The sequence below is a fragment of the Scyliorhinus canicula genome, chromosome 14, assembly GCF_902713615.1.
Source record: "Scyliorhinus canicula chromosome 14, sScyCan1.1, whole genome shotgun sequence".
Taxonomy (NCBI): domain Eukaryota; kingdom Metazoa; phylum Chordata; class Chondrichthyes; order Carcharhiniformes; family Scyliorhinidae; genus Scyliorhinus; species Scyliorhinus canicula.
The window spans coordinates 153862933-153886305 of record NC_052159.1 but is presented as its reverse complement, the minus strand read 5'-3'; the positions used below and the strand labels follow the sequence as shown (position 1 = coordinate 153886305).

The 23373-nt window shown below is 44.4% G+C and overlaps 1 protein-coding gene across 6 annotated transcripts in view; it reads right to left on the bottom strand.

The window, feature by feature from the left end:
* mbnl2 (muscleblind-like splicing regulator 2) overlaps positions 1-23373 on the bottom strand; it is a 109388-nt gene extending 86015 nt beyond the window's left edge. For 3 of the 6 annotated variants that reach the window (XM_038818800.1, XM_038818803.1, XM_038818802.1), the window contains exon 1: positions 20957-21283. The gene's annotated coding sequence lies outside the window, so the exon portion shown is untranslated. Of the gene's footprint in view, positions 1-20956; positions 21285-23355 lie in introns of those variants that run through there. The other 3 variants (XM_038818794.1, XM_038818801.1, XM_038818798.1) reach the window with 2 other exon arrangements.

Here is a 23373-nt window from a genome sequence, read left to right as displayed (position 1 = left end):
AAAAAAAACTCCACTTCAAGTCCACACAACCTGGGCAAGTCCAAAGTAATTTCCAAGGATCGGTTCAATTAATACTGTAACAGTAACAATTCCAGGAACTGCAGATGAAAAGGCAGATTATGGTTCCCTTCTTTCTGTGATAGCCTCACGCAAAAGGTGACAAACTTTCACGAAGGCACATAATAAATTCCATAAACACTTTCTGATAAAGATACAAGTTCTACACATTCTTGTAGAAACATTTTCTAAACAGGATGGCTTTGTCAGAACAGATCCTGCAATGATTGCACTTTAAATCACAGCCAAGGGTGGGACATCCTGTCTTTTTTGTTTGCTCATTTCAACATTGTTTTTGGACAACAATCAGGTTCAAACATAGAGAGTTCAGAGTTAGCACTGAAAGTTTAAGCCCCAAGATATCAGTAAACCTTAAAAGCTTTAAATTCCTCTGGTCCACATTTATTGGAAGGTCACTAACATTAAAGAGAAAGGAAAATCTGGGGTAGGGACAGTCGGGGAAGATAGGAGACAGTATTTCCTCTTCCACGATTATGTAAAAAAAAAGTACTTTTGTGTCCAGAAAATTGGAGAATGTCAAATTCCCTAAGCAAACACCCATCATTGACAGGGTCACTCCAGGAGCATTAATGGGGAATTAATTTTAATGCTACTCTAAACCACTCTGGGAGGCAAAGGAGAGGATCCAATCTTGGAGAGACCATAGGCTGAGTAAGCTGTGCGCGCTGCCTCGGGGGTGTTTTCCCAGGGTTAAGTTGCCTCACAAAGTGGTCTGAAATATTGAATTCCACAAAATAAATCAAATGAAGCCAATTTAAGTCAGTTTTTCTCCCCCTGTATCACTGGGCTGATCCTTTCGTGAAGGAGGCGCAAAATAATGGGCACCCAATAGGGCAGGAAATATAACATTCTTTTAGAAAATGTAATAAATACTTTTATAACTCTTCTGCCCATGCACGAGTAGGGGTGGGGGGTTGGTTTACTTTGAAGGGAGTATGCTCCCCCCAAGATTTTCCTTCTCCTTTAATCTGCAAATTTATTCCACATTCCAGCAATAATTATTTTGTGCTAGTGGTACCGTTGATGAATATTCTTTTGCCATCTTGACTGAGTTAAACTCACCATTAAAGCAAAACAGCATGCTTTTCATTAGAACATGGAATCGAGTAGCTCAAAAAAAGCACAATTACCAAGCTGCTTATAATAATAATCTTATAATAATCTTTATTGTCACAAGTAGGCTTACATTAACACTGCAATGAAATAACTGTGAAAAGCCCGTGGTCACCACCTTCCGGCGCCTGTTCGGTGATACAGAGGGAGAATGCAGAATGTCCAAATTACCCAACAGCACGTCTTTCTGGACTTGTGGGAGGAAACCAGAGCACCCGGAGGAAACCCACACAGACACAGGGAGAATGATCAGACTCTGCACAGACAGTGACCCAAGCTGGGAATCGAACCTGGGACCCTGGCACTGTGACGCAGCAGTGCTACCCACTGTGCTATCGTGCTGCCCATTACGCTAAGTGTTGAATATTTAGAAAATAGCTTGTACATGTTCAATACAGTGCGAGACGCTGTTTCAAAATGAGAACATTTGGGGATGTCCCACCACATCTGAACCAAGATGCTGTCCATTTCATCATTGTTAGAGCCAATGTTGTATTTTGTTTTAGAAATTTAGAGTACCCAATTCGTTTTTCCAATTAAGGGGCAATTTAGCGTGGCAAATCCACCTACCCTGCACATCTTTGGATTGTGGGGGTGAAACCCACGCAAACACAGGGAGAATGTGCAAACATCACACGGACAGTGACCAGGGCCGGGATCGAACCTGGGACCTCAGTGAGGTGAGGCAGCGGTGCTAGCCACTGTGCCACCGTGCTGCCCCTCCGATGCTGTATTTATAGGAGTCATTCTAATATCCGTGTTGCACAGATCAAGTTAACATTAAAATAAAAATTAGCTGAATAGCAATTTTCTCTCTCCAGGCAGGTAATATTGCAAATAAGACATTAATGTTTAACCTGGCAGTTAACACTACTGCTTTGCTCCTTCGTTCATTTTGTAAATGGGTATATAAATTACAAACTGAAAAAAAATGAATTATCTGCATTATGTATTTTCAATACATAATGGGTGGGTGGGTGCAAAGAGGCAAGAAGTGAACACCAAGCTGGATAAACGGGTAGTTAGGTGCCCAAAGTGTCCAGTCAGCTCAGACTAACGGTGCTTTTACTTTCCCCAAAATGCCATGCTGGTACTGCTGCTGGCTCCAAACACACGGATCTCACACAACCAGAAGCAACATCAAAGTTACCTTTGCTGGGTCTGCTAAAGCTGGCAGCAACAAAGGGCCATTTTAAAATTCATGGCATCAGAAGTTTGCAATACTCGCGCACCACCAAGAAGAAATAAAAATACCGTTATTATTCTGAAAGACGGTCTTGTTCACCAGCAGCATAATTGTGACAACTGGGAAAGGCACCAGACAAAAGCTGCTTTCATGCTGCATGAAACTAATGCAGCAGTCACTGCTTCCCAAGGCATAGGTCGGGTTCAGCCAGTGGCAACCCTGAAGTGAACTCAGATTCCCTGTCCCAAAACTAATAGCTTTCTAGGTCACCAGCACGTTTACTTCGATGCTGCCTGGCCTGTTTAGCATTGCTGGCATTTTCTCTTTATATTTCAAGTTTCTAGCACCCGCTAGTAATTTACCTCGGGTGTTAGGTTTACTTCAAGCCTGTTAGCCTGTTGTTTGCTGGCCCACGCCCATGGATCGGGCAGCCTCAGCACAGCAATTTCTCAATAGAAAAACAGCAAAGTATACGCTTTTTCTGTCTTTTCAGGATTATTTTCACCCTTATACTTTCAAATCCTCTTTATCTCCTTTGATAAGCATAACAATTCATTATTAAGGGAAAGAGAAATGAAATAGGTTGACCTGCAATCGTATCAGTGCAAACATGCTCCCTCAAAGTCTACCACCTAAAGTCTGCTCTGATGAGTTCAGTTATTTTGTGACTGAGGTTTCCTGTATGGCACTTCCGTTGTGAATCCAACACAGTAGCTATCAACGTTAGTATTTGCTCGAGATGAAAAAGACTGCCCACAATGCCACCATTTTAATTTGGTACATTTCTGGCATGCTTCACGCATTCGTACCCTAGGTGTAACAACACTGAATTGCTTGTTCGCAAAAAAAAAAATTTCAACATGAAATGCTTTTTGACATTGTCCAAAGTACCTTTAAATCAATTTTCTACAAGTTACACTCCTCAAGACCTTGCCCATGATGACTATTCCTAAAGATCCTACATAGTATTCCCAGCTTCACTCAAACCTGCGATGCACGCATTTCTGATAGGAATACCAATGTTCAAATATGAACACTTACCAGTTACATCACTGGAGGTGCTGTAATGGAACCTCAAACATTAATATCTCTACTGGCCTGTAACAGCTCCCTGTCACATCACCAGATGGTGCTGCATAGCTTGATCATCCTCTGGTGCCACTTATATTTGATGACACTAATTTCTGGAGTTGCTAAGTAGTACATTTCATTTGATATCACGGAAAACTTTCATTATTGAAAACAAGTTCAAAAGGAGATCCAAGAAAGGTATTTAAACCTCCATTTGTAAGTAACATAAATTAAGAAAAAAACTATTTGCACGAGTGACTAATGAGCAGGAATTTCAGATCACCAAAGGAATAAGGATGAGGTTAGGAATGTTTTGATGCAGAGAATTAATGTACGTGATCATCAGAAAAAGTAGAAGCAGAATCCATAATTTTTTTTTTTTTTAAATGTCATTGGGGAAAAGAGCGATTTCCTTCCTACACCCTCTCAGCTGGAATTAAAAGATCCCATGGGAGGGGCAGCACGGTGGCGTAATGGTTAGCACTGCAGCCTCAGTGCAGAGGACCTGCGTTCGATCCCAGCTCTGGGTCAGTGTCCGTATGGAGTTTACACATTCTCCCTGCGTCTGCATGGGTCTCACCCAAATATGTGCAGGGTAAGTGGATTGGTCACGCTAAATTGACCTTTAATTAGAAAGATGTTTTTTAAAATCCCATGGCCGCTACTTCGAAGAGTGGGGGAACTCTCCTTCACACGGGAGAGATTTCCTTTCCACACCCATCACCGGAAAATTGCCTGTGCCCTCCATCCATTACCTGCGCCTCAAGGTTATAGAGAAAAACAAAGATTAAAAAGAGGAAAGATCAAAATGATCAAGGAAGGGGACGAAAGAAAAGGAGGACCAAAAAAGAGTGAAAAAAAGAGCAAGAAAGAACACAGGAAATAGGAGGGATAGACCATTTGGCCTTTTGATCCTGCTCCTCCACTCAATTCAATCATGGTTGATCTTGGATTTCAACTCCTTTCCTGCCCGCTCCCCTTATCCCTCGATTCTGAGAACACAAAAATATGTCTTACCGTAGCCTTTAAGTATGCACAAACTTCTGAGGTAGAGAATTCCTAAGATTCACAATCCTTTGAATGAAGTAATTTCTCCTCGTCTCATCCCTAGATGATCAACCCTTTAACCAGAGACTGTGTCCCAGTGTTCTAGATTCCCCGACCAATGGAAACAATCTCTCTATCAAACCCCTTCAGAATCTTGTGTGTTGCAATGAGATTGCCTCTCAATATTCTAAACTCCAAAGAGTATAGGCCCAACAGCCTCTCAGAGCACAGAAAGAAACGCTAAGAAAATGTAGTTAACAGACTCAGCATCTACTCGTTTGCTATGGGCAATGCCAGGCTATCCACTACCAACTGAACAAATTCATAAATCTTTGGTTCCCTCTTAACAATCCAATGCAGTACAATGATATTTCAAGATTGTTACTCATTAGTTTTTGCTGCTGCAATTTAGATCGCCCAGTAACATTTTTGTACAGTACTTTTAGCATAATGAAACATTCCCAGGCACTTCACAGGAGTAGTGTCAGACAGAGACAGAGAGAGAGAGAGAGAGACTGACTGTTCATTAGTTTCTCAAAGTCAATGCATGCAAGAGCATCTGAAATTTACCTTCTCCTAGTAGCATAATTGTCAGTCAGCAATAAGCCTGTAATTTACTTCTTTAAAATTTTTTTTTAGAGTACCCAATTATTTTTTTCCAATTAAGGAGCAATTTAGCGTGGCCAATTCATGTAACCTGCACATCTTTGGTTTGTTGGGATGAAACCCACACAGGCATGGGGAGAATGTGCCAACTATACACGGACAGTGTACGTGACAGGGCCAGGATTCGAACCCGGGTCCTCAGCACAGTAGTCTGTGCTAACCACTGTGCCATGTGCCGCACCCCTGTAATTTACTTCTAACTAGCTAAAGTTCTAAATATAGTCAGAGAAACAATGTTTCTTTAAAGTTTTACCAAAATATACAAAACGAGTGAGAAAAATCAGCAAACATTTCAAGCCACTTAACTGGTGAGTGCCAACAGTCTTGCATTGTATAACTCACAGTTATACACAACTACTTGGCATCTTTAATGTAATAAAACATCCCACGGTGCTGCACAGGAGAGATATTAAATAAAATTTGACAGCTAACCACACAAGGTAATATTAGGCCAGATGGCCAAATGGTTTGTCAAAGAGATAGTTTTTAAATGAGCACCTTGGAGGAGGAGGAGGAGAAGGAAGCGGAGAGCTTTAAGGAGGCAGCTGAAAGCACAGCCACCTATCGTGGTACAATTAAAATTGGCGATGCACAAGAGGTCAGATCTATTATCTTGTAAGGTTCTGGGACCCAAGGATGTTAAGAGGTCGGGAGGGCGAGGCCACAGGGGTGTGTGAAATCAACGGCGAGAATTTTAAAATCAAAGCGCTGCTCAACTGGGAGTCAGCGTGGGTCAGTAATAAAAGGGGCAATGGGTGACTGGGACATGGTGTGAGGAAGGACAAAGAGTTTAGGATGACCTCAAATTTACAAATAGAAGCATGTAGGAGATGGTCAGGAGAGCACTTGAATAGTCTGGTGGCTTGAGACAGATATGCTGGAAGCTTTAAGTGTAAACCGAAGGGGTTTATCGTAGCAGACAAAAAGCTAGTGTGATACTGGCTCAGAGCAACTATATATAGGTGTTAACTCCCCAGCTCTGGCTTTCACTCTGCCTCTGTCCCAGCTGACGCGCTACTGGCCGGGGTTCGGCACTCCCATGCGGCTGATGACGGACCAGTCATTTGAGCCGCTAATCCTGTCCCCGAAGGGACTACGCTACCAAAAATAGTCAAGTGAGTATTTAACAAGAGAAAGTCAGTGGAACAGTCAAAGCTTGGATTCAAACCCAGACAGGAGATAAGGAAAACCCTCAGTGGGAAAGCTTTACATCCCAAGTCACTGGTTCCTTTTCGAGTATGTTACACTTTCCATACGACATTGGGAGGGGTGGGGGTGGAACCTAATGCCATAATAAATTGCCAGGTTATTCAACATTCTATCCCAGTATTTTATCACACTTTCCAACTAGGTTAGTGCACAATAATGGTGCACCGCAAGTACAGCAAAACCGTTTTACTGTTTGGATTGTTAAGAGGGAACCAAAGATTTTACTGAGAAAACATAAGAAAATGGCGTGTTAAGTGGCTGGCAAGGAGGGGAACTCCAAACCTCAGTAAGGTAGGTATAATCAGTTAAACAGTTAATTGAATATTCAATGGGGCAGCAATACACATGGGTTTGACATTCTTTAGATAAAACTCAGTTTAATTCCATGTAGCAGGAAACTTACTGGTGCCAAAAGTTGCTGTAAAACGGCCATTTTCAAAATGCAAGTTCAGAATGGTGATATGCAAAAATATCGTGTAACGTCAATAAGAGTATAGGAAACAGAAATTACGGGAGGATAAAAGATCTAGTTACTTTCTAACATGCTGGCAATTGCGTAAAAAGATAATGGGGTTGTTGACTCAGCATGGCCATCAATCTCTATCAATTAGTCTGCAATAGACCCAGACAGGAGACCAGGAAAACCCTCAGTGGGAGAGCTTTGGGAACTACTACCCCCAAGTCACTTGGTCCTCTCCGTGCATGTTACACTTTCCCTATGTCATGCCTCAAATTACTTATATACTCTATTCAAGATATTATATTCTGAAAAAAGACCAATGTCCAATTGAATGAATCAACCCTCTCTGCTCCCCGAGAAGCCCAATCCACAGAGGAGCCCTTCGATCACAGCATCCTCAGAGATGTGTTTTAAATTTACCCTCACTCTTTCCAACCCCCCCCCCCCCCCCCCCCCAAACTACAAGTCCAGGTCAAACATTAAAAAATGATGGGCTAGTGCTTTAATTTACAGTTTCTAATTTAAATAGGAGTTAAAAAGCGCAACTTGACATGACTGACTTCAGTCAGAAAATGCAGCTGAAAGTCACTGTTCTTCAATATCAATGCGTCTGGCAATCTTAAAGTAAGTTACCAGGGAAGAGAGAAGAGGCAAATTCATCTGAAGGACAAGATACTTAGTGTTATCCTCAATTCTCTAGTATAGGAAACCCATGGTCCATTCATCTTTAACACTTCTACTACTGCTGGAAGACACCATCTTGCTTTTATGGCGGTTTGTTTTGTTACAGCTTTCACAAGTCACTGCCCAAACTCAACTAGCAGCATACAAGATTGCAACAGCAACATCCTTGCTGGGATATCAAACACAAGAAACCACCAAAGCTGATGTGTTGTTTCGCATTTGATCATGCATCTGCTACCCTACTTGGTGTGGCCAATATGTGACTCCAGTAATGTGGTTGACCCTTAAATGTCCTACAAAATGGTCTAGCAAGCCACCCAGTTCAAATGCAATTAGGGATGAGAAATAAATGCTGGCCCAGACAGCAGTGCCCACATCCTGAATGAATAAAAGTCTGATTTGGATGCTATTTACAAGAACTGACGGTAATAATTAAGTGATAAATATTTCAAAGTTAAGGTATTTCGAAGTTCAGCATTAGGTAGGGACATTCTTCTAATCAATATGCTACACGAGAGAAGCTTTCTGAAATTGTGCAGATACCCACCATGACTGTACAATTTCATATTTACATGCTATGACTTATTATAATGATCTACAAAAGTACATCAAACTGAATTTAAAAGCCAACTGTGGTACTTCAATTAATCATCGCTCCAAATTGTTACACCATTTGGTACAAGATCAGTCCCGAAAAGGATGTGACTTAACTGTTACAATCCGCACAGAGACCAATAGCGTGAAAGAACCAAACATCCAAAATGACCCCAACAGAAAGAACCAATGGACAAGGTTTCACTTATTAAAATGCCTACTGAAACAATTAAACCAAGGTCAACATCAATTAAACAGGAAACAACAAGATTATACGGAGTAGAAACTATAAATTACACTAAGTAGCCAACACAAAGATGTATCTTAACAGATTTCTCAGAATGTCCACCTCTACACCACTGTCCTCAAATCACCATCTTCCTCACGAAGAATTTCAGCTTCACTTTGTCCAGCCGATTTAGCCTGATCCCCAGCTGATAGCAGCAGACAAGTACCCAGAGTTCCTCATGGGCTTCGTCTGGGCGGGCAAGACCCCGCAGGTAAGGAAGGTAATGCTCGAGCGGAGCCAGGGAGAGGGCAGGCTGGCACTGCCAAATTTTAGTAATTATTATTGGGTGGCTAACATAGCCATGATCAGGAAGTGGATGGTGGGGGTGGGGGAGGGGTCGGCGTGGTTGCGTATGGAGGCGGCTTCTTGTAAGGGCACCAGTCTGGGGCGTTGGTAACTGTGCCTCTGCCGTTCCCGCCGGCATGGTACTCCACCAGCCTCGTGGTGGTGACGGCCCTGAGAGTTTGGGGCCAGTGGAGACAGCATGTGGAAGCATCGATCTGGGCCCCAATTTGTGATAACCACCGGTTTGTCCCGGGGAGTATGGATTGTGGGTTCTGGGTATGGCGGAGAGTGGGAATTGAGGAGGATGGGGGATGTGTTCATAGAGGGGAGCTTTCAGAGTACGAGGGGGCGGAGGAAAAGTTTGGGCTGGCGAGGGGAAACAAATTCAGATACTTGCAGGTGCGGGACTTCCTTCGTAAACAGGTGGCAACCTTCCCACTCCTACCGCTGAGTGGGATTCAGGACAGGGTAATTTCCAGAGGGTGGGTAGGGGAGGGGAGCGTTTCGGACATCTATAAAGGAGCTTATGGGGTCAGAGGAGACTCAGACCGAGGAGCTGAAGCGCAAGTGGGAGGAGGAGCTGGGAGGCGAGATAAAGGATGGTTTATGGGCAGACGCGTTGAGTTGAGTCAACGCGTCTGCAACATGTGCCAGGCTCAGCCTGATACAATTTAAGGTTGTGCACCGGGCTCACATGAGTGGCCCAGATGAGCAGATTCTTTGGGGTGCAGGACAGGTGCACAAAATGCGCGGGAGGACCAGCGAACCATGTCCGTATGTTTTGGACATGCCCAAAGCTTCGGGGATTTTGGCAGGGGCTTGCGGACGTCATGTCCAAGGTTTTAAAAACAAGGGTGCTGCTGGGTCCAGGGGTGGCGATTTTCAGGGTGTCGGAAGGTCCAGAAATCCAGGAGGAGAAAAAGGCAGATGTTCTGGCCTTTGCTTCCCTGGTAGCCCGGAGACGGATAATGGCATGGAGGGACCCAAAGCCCCTGAAGTTGGAGACCTGGCTATCGGACATGGTTAGCTTTCTCTGCATGGAGAAAATTACGGGTGGGGCCAGTACGAAAGGTAAAACGGCTTTTGCACTATGTTTATGTATAGAACATAGAACAGTACAGCACAGAACAGGCCCTTCGGCCCTCGATGTTGTGCCGAGCAATGATCACCCTACTTAAACCCACGTAACCCGTATACCCGTAACCCAACAATCCCCCCATTAACCTTACACTACGGGCAATTTAGCATGGCCAATCCACCTAACCCGCACATCTTTGGACTGTGGGAGTAAACCGGAGCACCCGGAGGAAACCCACACGATCTTGTCTATTTTGTTGTTATTTCTATACCAAAAATACCTCAATAAAATGTTTGTTAAAAAAAAGTACCCAGAGTTCCACAAACATTTGTCTTCACCAAAACGGCACGAGTCTGCAGGACCTCCTGAACTTTACAGTGGAATTGATGATGTCACTCTCATGTTACCTTCAAAGTAACAGAAACGATTGCAGCAAACAGTGAATTTGCCTCTTCCCAGTTCCTGGATTCAGCCTCCATCTTCTTCAACCTGCCTGTGCCAAGCTCAAGAGTGCTCAGTATCTTTTATATGGTCTCAACAAGTTGCACTTTTCCCAGAAATATGAAGTTTCAATTTCCATTTTAGCTTCCATTTCCATTTTAATTTTCCGAGAAACTTGAAGGTTGGGTTTCCTTTCGGAGGTAGGGACGGTCCCCAAAAAGGTTTAGAAACTACAGATCCCATCGCGAAACCCATACTCGTAATTGGCCAATTGTGATGCAGGCAGTCCCAAGTTGCTTGAACAAATGCTTTAGTGAAAGGATTAATCCTATTCAGCGGCCATGAAATCACTATTTACACATTTTGTTCATACCCATCCCGGATAGTAAATTTAACACTGGAATTCTTCAGAATCAGCTAAACATCACAATTTTAGCTTTTGAATGGAAGTGTTGCTCTAGGATTGCCTGGAAGTGCACCTGGTTGTAGACCCAGTCCTACTATGGGTGTGCTACTCAGCTACATATGGTTGATTTGATTCAATTGTTGTTGGATACGGGAATGACAGGCTGAGAGTTTTATACATTGCCTACACAATTCTGGGAGGATATGTTCTGACAGCATAAGTCACCTCCCAGTATTAGAGTCAGCAAAAGAATAAACTTTAAGGAGATTTATTAAATCAGCTTACTTGCGTCCCACTCTCCTTTACTGTAAACCATTCTTTGTTCAAAGACAGCAGAGGCCCTGCAATCTGTAACTAAACTGCCTTCTTTTCAGACTATGTCGCTGGATAAAAAGCCCATTTTCAAATTTGCACCATCCCCATCTCCAGGTGAGGAAAAGGAGCACAAACACTTCAAAAACACATAATATTTAAGGTACATAAAAGCTGTGCTGCTACCATATTGCATATTCTATAAATATTACAAGATTTTTTTTTAATTAAAAGGCTTTAGAAAGGGTGACCAGGCAGAAACTGGGCAACGATAGGTCTATGAGCTATATTAATAGGCAAGATATGCGCGAGGAACCTTTATAGACATTCCCTATATGACCCACTATATATCCCTCATCAGGGACAGCCAACACAACCTCCGAAAAAGGTGATCCATTGGGTTGAAACATTTTATCCGTTTTTGACGATATCACCAGGTTAACGGATGAGCGTCACCTGAAATTCAAATTAAGCTTTTGAAAAAATACCTCAGCGGGAGCTTCTCTACAAAGGTATAATCCTGTAGAATTAGAGGTAAACTGCAACAGTGGTTTGAGAACTGGCTAAATGTCTAGACACAGGAGGCTGTAGTCAATGGATCTGGATCATTGGAGACAGATTACCAATAGTGTCTTGCTAGTATTGGTGTTGGGATCTTTGTTGAAGAACCATTCTCACAATTAGCTGGTGCTGCTAGGATAATGATTCGCAAGTTTGCATGATCCAGGATTTGTGCACGTGTTCCGATTGTATAGGATGCTCCACTACTGCAAAATGTATTGGAATAATGGTCGCTATTTGACAAAAGATGGTTAGTTTAGAGCAGTATTATTCATGTGGGTAGATGGACTCATGAAGAAAGATAAATAACTATATACTTTTACCCTACAGATAACATTTAAAGCCAGTGGTGAAGGAAAGATCTGGATCTCAGTGCATCATTCTTGAACGCTCATGGCCAATGCTATGAAGCTATAGTTAAAGTGAATAGAGTTTTAAATTGGAGGACAAATCACTGTAAAACAAAGCCCACCATTTTGATTTTGTACAAGACCCTGGTTAGGCCCCAGCTAAAATGCCGTTTCCGCCATCTCACACAGTGGGGATATTGAGCCTCTGAAAAGGATTCAGAGGACGAGGCATCTTCCTTTTCTCTCAAATGTGTTCAGCGCCTCCTGAATGAATCTTCTCCAATTTGGTCAGTCACAGACCATTACTCCCCAGAGGACAGTGAAAATGTTTTAAGGATGTCCTGAGGTCAAACATACCTGCTGGCTCATGACCTGTGGCTGGCCGAAATGGAGAAGGTTCATTCGGGAAGGCATTGAACACATCCGGATTGAACACTCCTCCGGAGGTCCCCAGATGTCAAGTCTTCAACCAATTTGATTCACTCCAAGTGATATCAAGGAACAGCTTAAGGTACTGCATACTGCAAAAGCTATGGGCTCTGACAATATTCCAGCAATAGTACTGAAGACTTGTGCTCCTGAACTTGCCGCACCCCTAGCCAAGTTGTTCCAGTACAGCTATAGCACTGGCATCTACCCGGCAATGTAGAAAATTTCCCAGGTATGTCCTGTACACAAGAAATAGGACAAATCCAACTCGTCCAATTACCGCCCCTTCAGTCTACTTTCGATCATAGGTAAAGTGATGGAAGGAGTCACCAACAGCGCTATCAAGCAACACTTGCTCAGCAATAACCTGCTCTCAGACACCCAGTCTGGGCTCCACCGGGGTCACTTAATTCCTTACCTCATTACAGCTTTGGTTCAAACATGGACAAAGAGCTAAATACCAGAGGTGAGGTGAGAGTGACTGCCCTTAACATTAAGGCAGCTTTAGACCAAGTATGGCATTAACGAGCCCTAGCAAAATTGGAGTCAATGGGAATCAGGGGGAAAACCCTCCGCTGGTTGGAGTCATCCCTGACACAAAGGAAGAGGGTTGTGGTCAATCCTCTCAGCTCCGGACATCTGCAGGAGTTCCTCAGTGCAACGCCCTGGGCCCATCCATGTTAATCTGCTTCATTAATGACCTTCCTTCCATCATAAGGTCAGAAGTGGGGATGTTTGCAGATGACTGCAAAATGTTTAGCACCATTCGCAACCCCATAGATACCGAAGCAGTCCATGTCCAATAGCAGCAAGATCCGGACAATATCCAGGTTTTGGCTGACATGCGACAAATAACACTAGCACTACACAAGTGCTAGGCAATGACTATCTTCAACAAGAGAAGATCTAACCATTGCCCCTTGACATTCAATGGCATTACCATTGCTGAATCCCCCACAATCAATATCCTGGGGGTTGACCAGAAACCAAACTGGACTAGCCGCATATCAGAGTAGGTCAAAGGTTCGGAATTCTGCGGTGAGTAACTCACTTCCTGACTCCCCAAAGCCTGTCTGCCATCAACAAGGCACAAGTCAGGAGTGTAATGGAATACTCTCCACTTGCCTGGGTGAGTGCGGCTCCAACAACACTCAAGAATCTCAACATTGTCCAGGACAAAGCAGCCCAGCTTGATTACCACCCTTTCCACAAATATTCAGTCTCTCCCACTACCGAACAGTAACAGCCGTGTGTGCAAACTAAAAGATATGCTGCAGTAACTCACCAAGGTTCCTTAGGTAGCACATTCCAAACCCATGACCCCTACCATCTAGAAGATTAAGAGCAGCAGTTCCTGGGACCACCACCACCTGGAGAGTTCACCTCCAAGTCACTCACCCTCCTGTCTTGGAACTATATCACTGTCCCCTTTCACTGTCCTTGGGTCAAAATCCCTCCCGAGCTGTACTGTGGGGGTACCTATACCTCAGGGACTGCTGCTCAAGAAGGCAACAGACCACCACCATCTCAAGGGCAACTAGGGATGGGCAATCAATGCTGGTCTAGCCAGCGACGCCAACATCCCATAAATGAATTTAAAAAACACAATTCAGGAACACACAGAGTTGAGGTCAAGGTGGAGAAAGCACACAAACTTTCAAACAACCCCTCGGTCCAACCCTTTAAGCACAGCCTGCCCCAACCATGGCAGAGTCCGCAGATTAAGCACTGGACTTATCAGCCACCTATTGGGGAGTAATGGTCTGTGACTGACCAAATTGGAGAAGATTCATCCAGAACCTATTGACGTGGAGTGAAGTCAACCCTGATCCCGAAGGACTGCTTAAGAGACGACACTTGGCTTCACAACTATACAGAACAGACTTGATGAACCATGGGGTGGCTCATCTGCCATGGCTTGATTGCCGTTTTCATTCCTTCATTTGGAAAAAAAAAACTTTCTGAAACAACAATACTAATATGGAACCTTTTATATTGCTAGTCCATGTTAAGTGGCAGCACGGTAGCATAGTGGTTAGCACTGTGGCTTCACAGGGCCAGTGTCCCAGGTTCAATTCCCTGCTGGGTCACTGTCTGTGCGAAGTCTGCACGTTATCCCCGTGTCTGTGGGTTTCCTCCGGGTGCTCCGGTTTCTTCCCACAGTCCAAAGATGTGCAGGTTAGGTGGATCGGCCACACTAAATTGCCCTTAGTGTCCAAAAAGGAGGGGTTATTGGGTTCGGGGGATAGGGTGGAAGTGAGGGCTTAAGTGGGTTGGTGCAGACTCAATGGGCTGAATGGCCTCCTTCTGCACTGTATGTTCTATGTTCTAATGTGTGCACAATTCTGGTTAAATAAACAAATTCAGAACAGCTGCTGGATAGCTCACATCCCCACTGATAATTAACTGCAGAAATAGTTCATCTTAAAATTAAAACAGACAGGTAGATATTATGTATACACAAAGAACCATGCATTTTCTGATTGTTAGCTTATTGGATGATGGGTAAATTTAACAGTTTTGTTTCTCCTGCAATGATAAGCAACGATGACTCCGATGAAGGAAAGAATCTAAATTGTACCTCAAAGTAATGCCGCTCTGATTAAGTATTTTGGCAGAAAGTCATAGAATTTACAGAGCAGGAGGCCATTCGGCCCATCGAGTCTGTACCGGCCCTTGTAAAGGGCACCATACTTAAGACCACACCTCCTTCCTATCCCCATAACCCCAAAATCCCACCTAACCTTTTTGGACACCAAGGGCAATTTAGCATGGCCAATCCACCTAACCTAGATAAAGGGGGTAGAGAAACAGGTTGGGGCACAAATTAGTGAAGTAGCAGTGCAACCATCACTTTTCTGCTGACTTCCCAATCCATTCATAAAATTCTTCATTTTGCAAGGCTTGAAATGGAAGGAGTGAGTTTGACAACACTGGATTAAAATGGATTTAATCTTTGACCATATGGCATAAAGACAACATGTCTTAATATTGCTTTGCACCACAGAATCATTCTCTTCCAACTTGCATATTTTACTTAAATCTATGTAGTATAAATGGTGGTGTAGAAGACAACTATAAGGCATCCTAAAAATCACGTTTGCAATACTCAAATGTACAAGTCAACTCCCCTTTTCAGCCACGATAGGATATGCTCACATTAGTAACCAGCCTCAATTTTTCACCTCACACCTCAAGTATGTTTTACTTATCAGTACCTTATAACTGGGTGCAAAAGGCTATGTAGGTAATATGGACTGTGTTGCAAAGATGCTTAGGAGTTTAAGGCATGGCCACTCTTCGCTTTGGATGGCCATAACATTCAAAATGGCGGTTGCCCGGATGCACACTAGTGATTCATTTTCATAGTCGACCCCTGTTTTTATGAGGGGTCTTTTGAGGCTCCAATGGTCGACCTCTACACTGATATCTATGGCAGAGATATTCACATTTCCAAAATACCCAAAACAACTAACCAGTTTGTTTTCTGAAATGCAGTCACTACTGCTTTATAGGCAAATACAACAAATCATTTGCACACAGATACATCCCACAAACAACAAGATGAATGGCCAATTAATCTGCTCTGATGGTGTGGGCCAAGAGATAAATGTTGGCAAGGTCACCAGGAAAACCTTGCTTCTTTTTTTGAATAATGCACTGGGATATTTTGCATCTGAACAGGGAAGTGACCAGCATCTTGGCTTATTGAATAGAAAACATTGCATGGGTTGTGGTATGTGTACACTCAGACTCCACAGCAATAAATTGTTTTTATCAGTCATTTTGAGAATTGCCCTCATCAACCTTTTGCTGTTCAAAGTCGTGCGGAAGAATTAGAGAAACATGCTGTGAAATCTTACTCTGCCTGTTGTGAGGTCCTCTATAGATTTGTTGAGATGACTGCAGATTGGTGATCTTTAGAAAACTGATATAAACTGCACTAATAACAGGCCAAGTAATAACATGCCCGACACTATTCTAAACAATGCCGTAAAACCTCATTTGAAACAGACTGCAGATATCCCATTTAAATAAGCTTCAAGAAGCTATTTAAATACCTGTGCAATTAAATTAAACTTGTCAACCAGATTTCATAGTGCAGAAGGTGGCCATTCGGCCATCAAGTTTGCACCGGCCCTTGGAAAGAGCACCCTACTTAAGACCACTCCTCCACCCTATCCAGTAACCCGGCCTAACCTTTTGGACACTAAGGGGCAATTTAGCATGGCCAATCCATCTAACCTGCACAGCTTTGGACTGTGGAAGGAAACCAGAGCACCCGGAGGAAATCCACGCAGACATGGGGATAAGGAGGGCTGGTTTAGCTCAGTGGGCTAGACAGCTGGTTTGTAATGCAGAACAAGGACAGCAGCGCTGGTTCAATTCCCATACCGGCTGAGAATTCTGAATTCTCCCTCTGTGTACCAGAACAGGCGCCGAAATGTGGCGACTATAGGCTTTTCACAGTAACTTCATTGCAGTGTTAATGTAAGCCTACTTGTGACAATAAAAAGATTATCTTGCAAACTCCACACATTCATCCGAGGCTGGACTTGAACCTGGTACTCTGGAGCTTTGAGGCAGCAGTGCTAACCACTCTGCCACCGTCCAAACACCATTGATTGGACCATACAACTGCACATTTTTTCCCTCAATATTGGGAATCCACCTCAAGCTAATTTCCCTTCAACATTTCCACATTCCAATTGGTACAATTTTCACAAGATGGTTATTTTAGGATTCTTAATTATTCTACCTTCCATGTAGCATTCAAACATTAAACCTCTTCTTACCATAGCTCGTATGCCGCAGGAATAAAATGAAGTTCGATTGAACAAAGTGCAACTTCAAAAGTTAAACAAATGTTTTAGAAATATTTGACTAATCAGTTGAGTTTTGCATTTTTTTCCTTTTAACTAGAATCTTGTAACTATAACAAGATTGAGATCAATAACGCTATTGTGCAATTTGCAAAAAAACGTAACCGAGCCCCACTAGAAAAGGGAAAATCATAATTTTCTCCACACATCAATCAGAAATGAACATCCTATAAATATCCTTCTGGCACCCAAGATATTATTTTATAGAATTTGGCAAAACGTGTACATTTATGAATTGTTCTCTGCTCTTTCACTGTCTGCCAGTCGTAAAGCTGCAATCCCAAAAGAACTAGTCAACGTCTTAAACTAGTCATCCACCGTCCTTTAATTAGGGGATGGCATCTACTCAGGGTCACTATTTTCTGGCACCGGTGTTCTTGTGACTGAACAGGCCAATTCACCACCCACAGATCTTTGGGCACACGAGGAAGTTGTTCCACAAGGTAGTGGGGATCAGATGCACAGGATTTGCTTCCTTTTTCCCTCTCTGCCACCACTCTGCCTCCTGATTAAGATGTTGTGACTCACAAGGTCAGAATTCTCCAGCTGCTGGGATTCCCACTGGCAGCATACCCCTGCCGGGTTTCCCGGTGGCGTGGGTGGCTTCAGTGGGAAATCCCATTGACAAGCGACGGGAATAGAGAATCCCGTCGCCAGAGAATGGTCTGGAGAATCCCATCCGAAGTGTGATGCAACTTGGATAGATTACCGTCATTCTAAAAATGGGTAGCAAATACCTCCTGGTTATTAAGGTTAATGTTGCCATGCTCCAAGGAGGCCTTCAGAGTACCTTTAGAATGCTTTCCTTGTCCTCACCTGGAACGTTGGCCATTTGGGAGTTGGGAGAACATGTGCTGATGGGAATAAAGAGTGCACATTCCAAACTTGATTTTGCAGGAATTTTTCACAAATGTTTGTGGTGCTAGTCTCTGTATCAACTCTAAACTGACCACCATAGATATACATGATCTAGAGTTGTGGGCGACTGTAGTGTCATTGCCAAATCTGCACCAGCTTTGCAAGTCACTCTCGATCTCTTCCATTCTGCATGCAATAAACTCAGCCTGTCCTCATATGTTGCCAAAACAAAACTCATATCAACACATAATTGGTTAGCCAAATACACCACCACCCATACCATGGCAGCCAGCTCTTTCAAAAGGTTAGTGTCGAGGGGTTCACCGGATCAGCTGCCCCAGCCCGGCCTTCTACAAACCACGGAAGCGAGTGTCTGACAACAAAGATCTCGGCAAGTCAACAAAAGTCTTGGTGTACAGAGCGGTTCTCATCACGGAGACCTGAACTGCGCATCGGCGCCACACACAAGCGCTGGAGAAATTCCATTAGCCACGCCTCCGCTGCATCCTTCAAATTCAACGGGAGGAGCAGCAAACAAACCACAGAAACAAAATCATTCTCTACCTTGAAAAATGAAATATTTCTGAAGTCAGCTTAAAACACTGTGGCTTTAGAGTCTGTCTTTAATTGGAGAACCATCATTTTATGAAGGTTAAACACTGGTTGCTTGAATGGAACAATGCAATTTTATACGTTGGTTAATCCTGGTCAGCTCAACCTATTCTTCTGCACGTGGTAACCATGCATGCTGGATCTTACAAAATACTTTTTCATTTCAGGTTCCGAATATGTTTGAGCGTTCTCATCCCAGTTTGCAAAGTTTCCCTTTTTTCTTTGAACTTCACTTCAGAATTGGCCAAACGAGTTGGGTTTGCATTTTGTGAAGGTCAGAAATGATAGCCATTTCTCTCTCTCACAGATGCTGCCTGATCTGCTGTTTTTCCAGCATTTTTTTTAAATTGCAGACTTCCAGGAACATTCTGCTACTGCATTTTGGCTACAGTATGTCACGTTCACACGTTTTCGGAGCAAAATACTTATTTTTCCCCTACATAAAGTCACCTAGTTACTACGTGGCATTTATTTCCCCCCAGTGTTAGAAAGCACACACCAAGGCAGTGTGAAGATGATTAATAGCCCATGACCTTTAAGTTTTAAACGATACACTTTACAAATGAAGGAAGCCCAAAATACTGCGGGTGCTGAAATTGTGAAATAAATTCAGGACACGTTGGGAAAGCTCAGCAGGTCTGGCAGACTATGTGAAGAGAGAAAGAGTTAACTTTGAGTCCTGTGACTCTTCTTCAGAACAGTGAATAGCAGCAATGAATGGTTAGAAAACTTCTCAATGTTGCCACGACTGATTGACCCGCATGTAACAGTCGGATTACAGTTTCAGACTTTGCTTAGAACATAGAACCCCTACTATGCCAAAGGGGACCATTTGGCCCATTGGGTCTGCACCTTACCTAGGGCCCCACCCTATCTCTGTAACTTAGGAAATGTGATATTTTCTAAATGGGGAAATGCTTAAGAAATCAGAAGTACAAAGGGACTTGGGAGTCCTTGTTCACGATTCTTTTAAGGTTAATGTGAAGGCTCAGTCGGCAGTTAGGAAGGCAAATGCAATGTTAGCATTCATGTCAAGAGGGCTAGAACACAAGAGCAGGGGCGTACTTCTGAGGCTGTACAAGGCTCCGGTCAGACCCCATTTTGAGTACAGTGAGCAGTTTTGGGTCCCGTGTCGAAGCAAGACTGTGCTGGCCTTGGAAAGGGTCTCGAGGACATTCACTGGAATGAAGAGCTTGTCCATTGAGGAACGGTTGAGACTCTGGGTCTGTACTCATTGGGAGTTCAGATGGATGAGGGGGGATCTGATTGAAACTTACAGGATACTGAGAGGCCTGAATAGAGAGGATGTGGAGAGGATGTTTCCACTTGTAGGGAAAACTAGAAACAGTGGACACCATCTCAGACTAAAGGGACGATCCTTTAAAACAGTGATGAGGAGGAATTTCTTCAGCCAGAGGGTGGTGAATCTGTGGAACTCTTTGCCGCAGAAGGCTGTGGAGGCCAAATCACTGAGTGTCTTTAAGACAGAGATAGCTAGGTCCTTGATTAATAAGGGGATATGGGGAGGAGGCAGGAGAATGGGGATGAGAAAAAAATCAGCCATGATCGAATGGCAGAGAAGACTCGATGGGCCGAGTGGCCTAATTCTGTTCCTATGTCATACGGTAACCCCATCTAACCTACACATCGTTGGGAACAAAGGGGTAATTGACATCTTTGGACTGTGAAAGGAAACCAGAGCACCCGGAGGAAACCCACGTAGACACAGGGAGAACGTGCAGACCGCTCAGACAGTGACCCAAGGTCAGAATTGGACCCAGGTCCCTGGTGCTGTGAGGCAGCAGTGCTAACCACTGTGCCACCACAAAGGTAGTAATTGAATTTCACCACAAGATACATTGTGTCGGAGCAATTTTTTATTTTTACCCATCTGCAATTGCAAAATTAGCCTAATGCAAAATCCAGGACAGTGTCCAATATTGTCCTCACTCCGTTTTAGCATTTAACTGGAAAGGGGGGGGGGGGGGGAGAACAAGATCAAATCTGTGGTTTAAGACTTTCCAAACACAGGGATAAGATAAACAAGATCTTCTAATGCATATTTTCTGTTTATCATAGAATTTACAGTGCAGGAAGCCATTTGGCCCATCGAGTCTGCACCAGCCCTTGGAAAAAGCACCCTACCTAAGCCCACACCTCCACCCTATCCCCACCCAACCTTTTTGGACACTAAGGGACAAGTTAGCATGGCCAATCCACCTAACCTGCAGATCTTTGGACTGTTTATAAAATGAGTCTTAAATTGGCTAGACAGAAATGAGGGAAAGCAAGTTACAGTCAGTCAAGGGTAGGGGGACAGATAATGAAAAGAAATTCAACTTACCGGGACATCGCTCCCACAGATAAACGCTTCAGTTGATTGCGGTTATTTATTTGCAAAAAAATAATAATAGGGAGAAAAACAGCTCCCCAGGTCCTAGCTGGAAAGTCAAGTGAGGGACGGGTGGGCTGGGATAAACTTCAAGTTTGAGGTGGAAGATCGAGTGGTGAATATTGTTTACGAGGTGGATACGAAATGAGGGAGAGCGGGGAAGAAAAAGAAGGATTGGCGATGTTTGTTTTTTTTAAACGCATTTAGAGGAGGAGCAGCAGCGGCGCACCTCCAGGACCGATGCGCGGGCGTCACCGTCAGACGCCCGACTGCCAGCGCGCCGCTCCCGCCCTCGGAGTGATTGACAGCCTGGCGGATCGCACCAACCCCGCAGCCCGGAAGGGGGAGACGGTGTCCTCACTGCTGGTCGTGTTGCAAAAACCCACCCAACTTCGCCTCTGCACCTTCTAGCTATCACGCTGATATTTTTCAAAACTGCAACTGCATCGTTGCTCCTGCTTGATTGGGGCGCTGACGGCTTCATATTTGACGCGGTGATGATTGCTCCCCCCCTCTGTCTCTCTCTCTCTTACTGCGCTGCGGTGGGGACTTGGTGCACTCCGATGGGGCGGGGCCTCGCTGGTCACCCTGGCAACGAGGCCTAGTCCGCAGGGCGCGCCCAGCCGCAGCATGCGAAGCACCGGTTTGAAAAAGAATTCGATCCACGGGAGCGGGAGGAATTGGTTGATTTTGTCACTGGCTGTCCGCCCCGCCCGTTTCTCCAGTTCACAGAATCACTGCAGCGCAGGAGGAGGCCATTCGGCCCGTCGTGTCTGTGCCGGCCCTCTGATTGAGCCATTCAGCTCCCCTGCCTGCTCCCCGGAACCCTGCAGATGGTTTACTCTCAAATAATCATCTAATTCCCTCCCCAATGCCTCAACTGAACCTGCCTTCCACTTCCCCTTCAGTGCATTGCAGACCCATAACCATTGAGGTTTTCTCCCTCATTTTGCTTTTGCTTTTTTTGCCAATTTAATAATAACAATCTTTATTATTGTCACAAGTAGGCTTACATTAACACTGCAATGAAGTTACTGTGGAAATCCCCTAGTCGCCACACTCCGGCACCAGTTCGGGTACACAGAGGGAGAATTCAGAATGTCCAATCCACCTAACAGCACGTCTTTCGGGACTTGTGGGAGGAAACCGGAGCACCCGGAGGAAACCCACGGTGAGAACGTGCAGACTCCGCACAGACAGTGACCCAAGCCGGGAATCAAACCCGGGACCCGGGCAGCTGTGAAGTAATCCACTGTGCTACTGTGCTGCCTTTCAAAGCCGTCCTTGCTCTTTTAACCAGTGAGAACAGTTTTCCCCTATCTACTCACCTATATGATAACACAAAGGTAGTAAAGGAAGATATGAAGAGGACGTAAGGAGGCTACAAAGGTATAGAGATAGGTTAAATGGGTGGGCAGAGACCCGTCAAATGGAGTATAGCTAAATTACCTAACAGCACGTCTTTCGGGACTTGTGGGAGGAAACCCATGCAGACATAGGGAAAATGTGTAGACTCCACACAGACAGTGACCCAGCCAGGAATCGAACCTGGATCTGTGAAATCATAGTGCTAACCACTGTGCTACCATGCTGCCCCAGGAATTAGGAGCAGAAGTAGGCAATTCAGCCCTTCGAGCCTGCTCTGACATTCCAGCAGATCATAGCTAATCTCTTCCTAGTCTCAAGTCCACCTCCCCATCTGTTCCCCATATCCCTCTAACCTGGCAGCAAATTGCACAAGCGGGGTGAAGAAATTTCTCCTCATTTCAGACTGCAATGGTTGATCCCATATCCTTAGACTATGATCCCATATCCTTAGACTATGATCCCTGGTTCTGGACTCCTCTGTGATCAGGGGCATGCTTTTGGCATCTACCCTGCCCAGTCCTGTTAGAATTTTGCAGGTTTCTATGAATTACCCCTCATTCTTCTAAACTCCAGTGCTCATGCATTCACCCTACGGAGAGACTCACTTCACACCTCTTCCAAAATGGGCCCCAGCTCCTCCTCCCACCTGGCCTTCACCTCCCCCACCGAGACCTGCTCCTCCCCCATGATGCGTCCATATACCGCTCCACCAACCCCGTGCCGGAAACAATCCTTCCAGCAAAGTGGACGGCTGCGCCACCGGGAATGTAGCAAAAGCTCGACGGATCCAATCGCGCAGCTGAAAGTAGCTGAACATATCCACCCCACCAAGGCCTGCCCTCTCCTTCAGCTCCACCCAGTCACCAAACCGACCCTCCAAATATAAACCCGCTCTTCTCAATTTCTTTGCTGCAAATAATTAAATGTCTCGGCGTAGGATGGCTGTTTCAGCTTTGTCTTGTTCTTTGCTTCTAAAATCTCACCTAATTCCAGCTGAAGCT